This window comes from Fopius arisanus, unplaced genomic scaffold (assembly GCF_000806365.1).
Source record: "Fopius arisanus strain USDA-PBARC FA_bdor unplaced genomic scaffold, ASM80636v1 scaffold00039, whole genome shotgun sequence".
Lineage (NCBI taxonomy): Eukaryota > Metazoa > Arthropoda > Insecta > Hymenoptera > Braconidae > Fopius > Fopius arisanus.
The window spans coordinates 301,778-312,397 of NW_011887778.1; the positions used below are offsets into that span (position 1 = coordinate 301,778).

At 38.3% G+C, this 10,620-nt stretch overlaps 1 long non-coding RNA gene across 1 annotated transcript in view; it reads right to left on the reverse strand.

Moving 5' to 3' along the window:
* LOC105266531 (uncharacterized) overlaps nt 1-10,620 on the reverse strand; it is a 72,352-nt gene that overhangs the window by 45,116 nt on the left and 16,616 nt on the right. Inside the window, exon 2 of the long non-coding RNA XR_892177.1 lies at nt 9,408-9,479. This is a non-coding gene — a long non-coding RNA (uncharacterized lncRNA). The remainder of the gene's footprint in view (nt 1-9,407; nt 9,480-10,620) is intronic.

Below are 10,620 nucleotides of genomic sequence, written 5' to 3' on the forward strand. Positions count from 1 at the left end.
TCGAGAAAAATTAATTTTTTTGAAAATTCTCGCGAAAACTCGTGAGTTCTGAGTAGCAGACCTCTCTATTAGCCCAGAAAAAAGGTTGAATTCAATTCACAGATAAAAATAAATTTTTTTTCGAAATTGTCCAGACCGGCATTTGAATTCGGGGCCTTCCGATTACGCATTGGGGGCCCTCCCAACTGAGCTTTCCAGCTCCTAGCCATTTCTTAATTTCCCTTTTCTTGTATATATATATCGAGCACCCCCGTCATTACAGTAGCTAAAAACGTCATAGTATCTCTCTGTCTCCATAATCGTTTATTTTCCCGCGAAAACAACGTCGACATATCATCATGTACAAGTGCTAAACTTCTCTGGCCGTTACACGCATAATCCCAAACGGTGGAACTACGCATCGCCAGTTTGTATCGGTGGATTAATCTGTTGGCTCGAAGAGACGGCAAAAAGGAAAAAAAAAATAAATAAATTGAAAAGAAACAAAAAATGGTGAATTTACTTCGGTACAAAAGTGAAAGAGCTATAGGCCTGTATCTGGGTTTACGAGGGTACTCGCCATCGAGGGCTTCCAATGTAAATCGCTGCACAAATATTGGATTTAACCCCAACTCTATTCGATTTCAACGACTTAAATCTGCATAATTAATCGATTACAGTTAGAATTCGTTAAAGACGAGAACGTCTGTTTTTTTTTTCTAGCCACAATCCTCATGTTCACCGATAATTATCGTCGATCATTAAAAGAGATTGTTGGGAATTGAGTAAAGTTACTCGTTGCCATGCATTCCCAGAATAATCAATGAATATTAATGAATTGATTATTGTCGATTGATGAATTGCCATTGAAACTCTGGTATTTGTGAATTGAAAATTTTAAGATGGAAGTAATATGCACCGGAGTGAAATTTTCGGACACCTCGGGAACAATTGACGATGAACGAGGCATAAGGTACCCTCAACCAATTATAACGGCTCACGCGAAAATGCAGTTTAAATTGCATGGTTCACGTCACTTTGCGGTCTCTTTATTACATCCCAAGTCATCATTGACTTCGTGGCCAATTGCCCCTCGAAACGAATCCAATCGAATATTTCGTACCATCCACCATCTTTATTCCCGGGGATATCCGTTAGTTCCCTTTCTTGAGATATTCCATGAGCAAGTGTAATAACACCGCGAGTGTGTCCTCTTTTTTATTAATTTCAGTGGTATTAAATTCACCAAGGAACCCTTTCCCTGCACATATATCTCATTTCATCGACAAAAACATCTCATTTACCTCGAATACCCACGGATGATTAATACGAATATTAACTAATTAACACATTGAAATTGATCTTGAATAATAATCCAGTGCACACCCAATCGCGTGAGAAAAATAAAACTCCGGAAAATGAAATGCCATTATTTTCAAATATAACTTTACTAATTTAAGATTGAATATTTTCATTTGACTGGTAATGAAATTTATCCAAAAATCGTGGCATTTTATTTTTCAAAACTGAATGATTTCTCACGGTTTATTACAATCGCACTAGCATTGACTCGTAAATCTCATCTGGCTTTATCCGGAAGTGTCTTAGAAAGGTCTGCACTTGACAAGGGGAATCCACCCGATGCCTCTATTTCATCTGTTACGCCTCCGCACATCTCCAACAAGAGATCGCCTTCCCTTCATTCATTTCAATTCACTCGCCTCTCTACTGCACCAATTTTTAAACATTAAATTAACAAATAACATAAGGTAACGGGGCGTGCTTTCTAATACCCCTGGCTTTTAGAAACTTGAACGGTTAAACTCGGGCAACAACTCGGTGAAACATACAGGTGGTTTAGTGTGTAGTTGGAATTGCCACGAGAGGATGGAACAATGCTCACGACATGCAAGTACCCACAATGGAGATCATAATCAACGTCCTGACGTGTAATGACTTATGGCTCGCTCTCGGGCTCGTCCGCATCCCCCCGAACAATAGATCCGGTGACAGAGGAGATGTTTATGGCACTAAAAGCCCCGGTTCCGTATTATCCTACGACCGTATAACCTCACTAGTTGCAACTGCGCATGCGTTATAACGGATTTAAGATCTATGGAGTCGGCGCAGTCAAGTGCGGGTGAGCAATCGATATGATCCAATTGTCAGGATCAATGGGTTTGTGCGGTTTATCGTATTGACACCAATAATTCTTTTAATATTTTCCTTCTCTGAATTACTGGGTCAAGGAAAAAATTCCCATTTCTCCAATCACTTGGAAGTATTTACCGGTGATTCAGAGTGCTTTTTTTTTAAAAAAAAATTCTGAGGCAACCAGAAGAGAAAATCGATTTTTTCAAATAAATATTGTATTTCAAAAATTGTTATTGAATAATTTAATGATAATTATTTTAAAAAATCGTTTTCATTTTTTGCTACGTCTGGGTTTTTTTTCTTCAAAATATTGTTATATAAATTTTATTAAAATCTAGCATCTCAAATTGTTCCAAATATAACCCAAATTTTATGTATTTATCATCCCCATAAACCGACAACCGGGACTTGAATTGGCATTTCCCCGGCGGTACCGGGTAGGCGGATAAGTTACCGTATCCAACGGATAAACTCCACCGAGAGGTGGAAAACCAATACCCTGGCGCTTAGAAGACCTCTCCAACCCATGAACCAGCCAATAAACTCCGAATCGAAACGGACCCTCCGGTAACAAGTTGGATAACTAACGAGAGAGCACTCCACAACTTCCGACCAATTCACACCAACAATGCACTTTAAATCCGAGCATTTTTATCGTTGAAAAATCATATCTCACCGAGATTATTTCACATCGGAATTTCAGCTGGATAAAAGTGATGAGAAATAAGAAGAAAAAAAAAAATATATATATATATATATTTGAAATCTCGCACGGGGGATCTGACACCTCGTCGCCGAGTTACATTGCATACTGACCCGTTGGTTTAACGCTTGCGTGCCGATAATATCAAAGTGGAATCACAAAGTGCAAGCGAGAGCTTTTAAATTGGATGATGCACGATTACCCGGTAGCCAGGTTGTACTGTGGAAATGATTCCACCGTGGTGGGCCCTGCCAGGTAAAAACAAATCAGAAAAGATTGAGAAGAAGAGACTTCCCTGGAAGATTATGAATGCAAATAACACAATTCAGAATGACTCTCAGGATATGTAATATTAGGCTGGCATAATTCATTATAATTCATGTGGAAAATAGGGGAGTAATTAGAATCGTCCCCTGACCCGACCGAGTAATTTCGCGTTTTGATTAAAATCCAGGGTTCAATTTGCCATTTCAGCTGCAATAATTACTCCGAGTAATTGCCTCTGAAGGCTTGAAAATTGTTTCACGGATCTCCTTCAAATATTTATCTCATCCTTTTCCCCAACCGATCTTCAACATCGCAAATTCTGGGTCGAATGCCTAGAGCTTTTTTTTTTTCCCCACTCTTGTTTATGTATCCTCGGTGTTAATTAATTGTTCTTTTTCTCGGTGCTCTTCACTGAATTTTTTTTTTCTCTCTCTCTCTCACTCCCTCTACACCTCGATCAATGGTCACTGCGGTGCAATAAATGTTGACTTTCTTTTCTCCGGTCAACAGCTCGCGCCAATGCGTCTTGACAAAATGTGAGTGTTGCGTAAAGGCCTCTATCAGGGTAAGAAGAGGAAATGAATTTAAATCGAATTCCACGAAGAGAGTAACAGAAAAGAGTGCCAAGAAGAAATTGAAATAAAAAAAGATGGGTGAACGTGAAATTTTTCGTGAGCATGTGTTGGGGCTGAAACACCCAGGGCTGAGAAGACGATTCCCATTGGTTTTGCATTGCAATAAGACGGATAAATACATTCCACAAGTCGAACATGCTCCAACCTTCTTTTTACACTCCTCGCCAACCCCCCTCCCACTATTTTTTTCCATTTCTCTTTCTCTCATTAAACGTAAAGAGTGAAAAAAAAGGTGCATTTGTTGCGAGAAAAATTTGTCTCTTTTATTTTGCCCCTTTATTGGGCAATTTTAATGGTTTTTTCAACCTCTCTCTTCTAATAAATTTTTAAAACTTGCATAACTGCGATTACTGCGATTCCGAGGACAACTTTCATGAATCCCGAAACGGAATACTGTGAAATTCAAAGCGGAGGAGCGGCGATTATAAATTCATTGAGAAGATAAAAAAAAAAAAAAAAGACGGGGGATGGGAGGGAGTTGGAGCATGAAACGGAGTTAATAAATAAAAAACTGCTTTATCGGCGAGGGCTCGGGTCAACATTGCAACCCTCGGTCGAGGAGATTAAAATAAAAGAATGCAAAAAAAAAAAAAAGAAGATGTAAGAAAATTAAAAATGTCCCGGAAAAAGCCTCTCACTCGCAATACTCGGTAAGTTGCTCGTAATTTTTATCACCACCTCTCTCGCTCATCCACGAAGACCGAACGAAGACCCTCCCCTTTCCATAGCCCGTCTCACCATTCTCGCCATTTTCTCACTCGACCTTTACGATGTTAGGTTGCATTCGGTACCGTAATTTAACGAGGTATGCCAAGCTGCTTGCAATCTCACAATCCACGACCCTGTGTGTATATATGTAGATAGTTGTACACCCCGGTGGCATTAATAAACGCACGTCGGTTGAATTATCCCGGTGCCTAAATAGCATTAACGCCAGGCTAGAGGCCAGTACCAACCAGGTATAACGTTGTCCAGTTGGCATATCAAGCTAGTGGATTGTCCCATTGGTAAAACCATTGAGCCTGACAAACTGCTCAGATTTCTACCTACTCAAATTTTTTATCTTACTAATCTTTATTATCATCTGCCACATAAATATCTACGAAATCATCGAGCGCATGACGAAAAAATTTTCCTTTCAATAAAAATCATTCTCATCCTCCAAAAATCCAAAATCGACATAAAAAAATTATTTTTTTTTTGGTCTCAATTTTTATTTCAACTTCAAATATTTTATTACCACTCATTCCGGTGTGAGTCTATGCAAAATCAACTATTGGCTGACAATAAAAAAAATTATTTTCAAAATCCATCTAGAAATGACCGGAAGAAAATTATCCCCTCATTCAACGCGCCTGAAGTAACGATGGAAAAAAAATAGAGACGTGTAATTTTTTCAAAATTACACGTCATAATTCTCGCTTTAAAAAAATCAGCTACCGAATCGCCATTAGTCGCTGTGAAAAACCCATGTTCTCCGAAAATTGCGCCGTAAACGACTTTTTAACCCGTCCCGAGAGCAACATCATCCAAACCCCCATGAAAACCAGAAATATTAAACCTCGCCCGCTATAATAACACCCGACCAACTCGGATAGATCCGGAAATCCCGGTATCACCGATTAAATAGGCCAACTCGGTGCATAAAAATACCCGGAGGACTCCATTCTCGAGCAATGACACCATATTTCTGCACCACTTCTAATTGATTCGTTGCCGGTGAAACCGGAATGCAAATACCCAAGGCAAAAGAAGAAACGAATTTATCCATCTTCTGGGTGAGTTTATCATTCTCAATGGAGGACTAAATACCGCGAGAATATTCACCGATAAAATCACCCTATCACTCAGCCCTGAAATCACCGCCAATTACTTGAAATTATCATTTCACGGAAAATTTCCCCATGACATTAATTTTCCGCAAAACCATCGTCCCTACCGTTTCCTCAAAAATCAATTTTTTGAATAAGAATGAAATAAATGAATCTTTGAAAAAAATATTTTTCACAGTGCAATTATTTTCGAGGAAAAAACTAGAGTGACAAATTCCTATAGTCGAGGGATATTTTTTTTTCAGTTAAATCGCTGTGTCATGGATTCCGGTTTTTTCCTCTCAAAGAGATTTCTTGGGAAGGCACTGAGGGGTCCCCAGGGAGAATCCTGTTACCCACGTCGTACAAAATTCCACTTCTCGCTTTTTCCACCCCATTCATTTGTCCTAACATGCCACAACAATTAACCGATTCCCCCTCTCAAGTCATCCGACACTGCATCCTTTGTCCTAACCACACTTTCTCCAGTAAGAATTCAACCAAAAGAAGAAAAAAAAGTACAAAAAACAAAAACAAAAGAAAAAAAAAGTGTAGGAACTGCACTTTTATTCATCACGTGCAATACACGAAAAGAATTTTTCAATCACGTGATGAATGAATAGAGTGATTAGCCGAGAGAAATTTCTACCTGAAGAGTCAACTCATCCGCCCACACGAGAGAACATGCTTTTTCATCGTAACTGCACATGTATTATGAGTGCAATTAATAAAAACGATGAAAGAGAAGTGTCAGATACAATATAAAGAGGCAAGAGGGGGGGGGTTAAATTGTACGAGAGTTGAGAGCCAGAGACAGCGGAAGTTTAAACCGGAATATTTATTGTCAATTCATCACATTCGACGTGTATTACTCTCATTAATCTATCTAAAAAATTCAAATATTTTTTCCGCCTTCATTACGACGAAATAAAATGAGCGAGCTCTATTTTTCCGGCATTAAATCATTCTCAAGTCGCTATAAGACAATCATTACTTCAATTGCACATTTCCCTGAATTAATATTTCCCACGAAAAACCCAATTATCACGTGCATCCAATCGACAGATTATTGATGAACCATCAGATGATATATTCCCAGGTAGCAACAATAAAATAAATAAAAATTTTGAATTAATTCATTGCAATCTAAGGCTTGGCATTGGTACTGATGCATTAAGTGCATCTCTATTTTCCGGTTTGATTAATTATTGGTGGTATTGAGTACTTGCTGCTGCACAGTGCAATCATCCACTCGTTAAATATTGGATTGCAGGTGGATGCAGCGAATTGCCTTTTAGGAGGTAGGTTTATAGGACCTCTGGGGCGGCGCCTCATGTATATTCTAATCGTTAAAATTATTATAGCTTGTTTCAAGACTCCTGCCGCTTTTCAATTATAAAATCCCCCGACGGAATGCCGCTCATTTTCATCAACTATTTCACCTTACCCCCTCGATTTTCATCGAAACAAAACAATTCCAGTAGATTAACTCGACGATAAATAATTCATTTCAATTACAAAGGAATCTCAAGAGTGATCTCTGAAGACACGTGTGGACAATAGAGTCAAATTAAAATTAATGAAAAGAGATGGCATGGAAGAGAAATGTTAAAAGAAAAATGCCCTGAGGACTTTCTGAGAAATATGATTCGTCCTACCGGGAAGTCTTCACGAGTGGTTTTAACACCGATTACGGTAACATGGCGCCAGTAACGCATGATCATCCTAATATAATTCTAATATAAAAAAGAAAATTGAAAATCGATCTTGAAATATTTTCAATGAAAGCACGTGGTCAGTGATTTATCCCCCGCACTAGAAAAAATATATTTATTCCACCCAAGTAAATCCTATCTATAAAATAAAATTTTCGAGAGTAAGATTTTAGCTAATTTCATTGGAAATCCCGAATAAAACTTTTTTTGTCATTAGTCAATTCGCGATGTCATCATCAACACAACGGAATCAAAGCTCGCCGGTTCATTAATGGGAGATGTCGAAATTATTAGATGAGAATAAATGGAAAAATGATTAGAAAAAATAACGGAGTAAATGAGATGAGATTCCTAAAAGGTACACCGTATAAAGTAAATGGATGAGGTGGTCCCCAGCATTGCCTACAATTCCACCGTAATTATTTCATTGTTGCCCCCGTGTAACCCACCTTGTACAAAATTCTACCGACTTTATATTATCCACCGCTAAACTCCACTGTAATTACTGGGGTGTCTGCAATTATTGTGCGAGTCGTTACCGCGCAATAACTCTTGACGGCCCTGAGGTGTACCGAATTGACGAACTAAATATTTTTACCCATCAAGGGAGAGCTCTAATTGACACACACATGCCATATTTCACTCGGCATCATCATCGAGGGCACTGAAAAATTCTTTCCGTCTTCTGATTTAAAAAAAAAATCAATTCCTGAGTTATTCGTCTTGAAAAATCAATAAAATTGAATAATATCTCTTTTTTAATCCCATGGGCTTTTCAATATCAATTATTGATCGAGTTAATTGAAGATCATAACTACCGAACACCTAGTCGAAATCACCTGGAGCTTAATTTCTCTCTGGAGAAATATTTTTATGAAAATAAATACTTGTACCAAGTTAATGAATCCTAAGTAATAATGTCAATTAGAGATTTGACATTTTTCGAAATAGGGTACAAAGCGAATAGTAATGAAAGAGGATAATGGGAAAGCCTGGTACGACCCACTTGGGGAAAATGCAATCGAGGCAAGTCAATAGTCAGTCACGCATCGTTTTATCCACCATATATAAACTCTTATTATTATTCTGAGGTACAAGAGTGTGGAGCAACGGTATCTCCATGTGGAGTCGTATAACAGCTCGTAAGGTCTCGAATCATTGCTCTTACCGCGAAATCGATCGTTTGCCACTTTGTCCACGCTCATTCATCGATACCTTGCATCACTTTTTCCATATTTCAATAGCAAAAATAACGCCTAACACTTTCCTACCCCTTGTAATTGATCCTAAAACCGATCCTTCCAAATCGAAAATCCAAATCTTTTTTTCACGAATTTTTCTTCTAATTATTTCTAACAGCAATTTTTAAAAAACAGTGAATCAGTAGAAATCGATTGCTCTAATTAACCCGCGTAAACTTGAATTTTCCATCGAGTCAATGTAAATATTGGTTAACCCTCGACAGAGGATTATTGTTGCCTGGGGGTTAAATCGAAAAGCCACCACCGGTTGATTAATGCCCGAGCAAGTCTAACCTGGCGAGTTAATAAACACAAAGTTGAATCGGTAAATCACAGCTAGATATTTCGTAACGCTTTAAAACACGTGTTTATTCATTTTACGAAGGTGAGAGCTCTATCGCATTTGAATATACTCGTACAAAAGGGATTTGTAAGAAGTAAAAAACGATATAAAAGAAAGCATTCCCTATTATACAGAAGAGCCAGTTATATATTAGCAATTAGCCCGAGTGCTTGCTGTGAAGCTATTAATCATGCAAACGTGTTGTTTCATGAAATCGCGTTTCTCGTTGGAATAAATGATGAGATCCCGAACTTTGCCGGAAGTGGAAATGAAACAAATGGCCAGTGAATTTTTTTTATTCACTCATTCCCCTTTTTTTTCCCCCAATGAAACTCAAATGAGGGGAAAAAATACGTAGAGGTGAAATTGAAGAGTGGGGGTGGATTAGAAAATGTTGACATTCCATCATCAGGATTATCAAAATTCTCAAGATAATTCCTAAAATTCTCGATCACCCCCTCAACTAATGTCGGTGTTCAATTTTCGCTTTGAACTTATCGAAATTTCAACCGCGAAATTCCGCTGATTTACAATAGATAAGAATGAAATTATCACTCACCGCACACCATCTCCACCAGCAAGATTTCTCCATCCACCTCCTCTCCAGATTACTCCTCCGCCTTTTGTTGTCCTGAAAAACAAATTGATACGATCATTCACAGATAAGATAAACACATCTCAGTACTATGATTCGAAACTAATTGGCATTTTTTTTTCAACATGAAAAATATCAGCTTCAACGATTCCCGACGATTAGGATTGAAAAATAATCGTGATGGCCGATCAGCTTGGCCGTATGTGCCATTGAGTATTCCCAACAGCTTGCCACAGTATAAACTACCACACGGCGAAAACAACTAGAGAGCAAAGGAGGAAAATCAATCACCTACCGATTCACAGGATAGATACAACTACTCGATCTGATCTTAATCGTGGATTGCGCTAAGTATCCAATTACTGGCTGGAGAGTATCAACTATTCTCTTGTTTCAATGCGTCTAAAGTGCATAGAAGAGTTGATCTCTATGTTCTTATCTCCCCATTCTCGATTATTTATTTGCCACGAGCGCCACTCGCATTATCAGTTAATTTTCCATTTTCACCATTAAATAAAAGAATCCATATTTATCCGAGGGAGTGAGAATGCGAAAAAAAAAATAAAAATTTGTCCGCACAATACCGTACAATTAATTAAATTTCCCCATTTAGAAATTGACGCGTTGAGAATTATACAACTGGATCGAGAGGCAAGGTGTTTAACCCGGGTGGGTTTTAAAATAAAGTGGCTGAATAAAAAATGAAGAGAGAGAGAAAAAAAAAGGAAAATAATATATTAATTAGAGAGATCCGGGAGTGATTAGGCGGAGCGGACGGGCCGACTGACACCTGCAGAAAGTCCAGCCCCGCCTTCTCGACGCCCAGATGAAAGTGCCTTCTATTTAACCCGCTAGTTTTCTCAACACTGATTGTGGGTGTTTAATAACAATTGAAGGTTTAATTGAATGAATTCATTCATTTCCGTCACTTCTCCACTCTCTGATAAATGAAAATTTCCCACACAGCGCCACTTTCAAAGACATTCAACCCCAGATGTCCCTGAAATTGTCCAAAAAAATTAATTACTCTCCTCCTCAAATCCCCCCCAACCCCCAACCACCCATCTACTCTTGTCTTATTTAGCTATGTGAAGTTGGCATCGAAGTTTGAAAAATCTACCTTTTTTTTGTTGGTTTGGATTGTACTCATTGAGTACTTGAATGTACCCTGTGCACT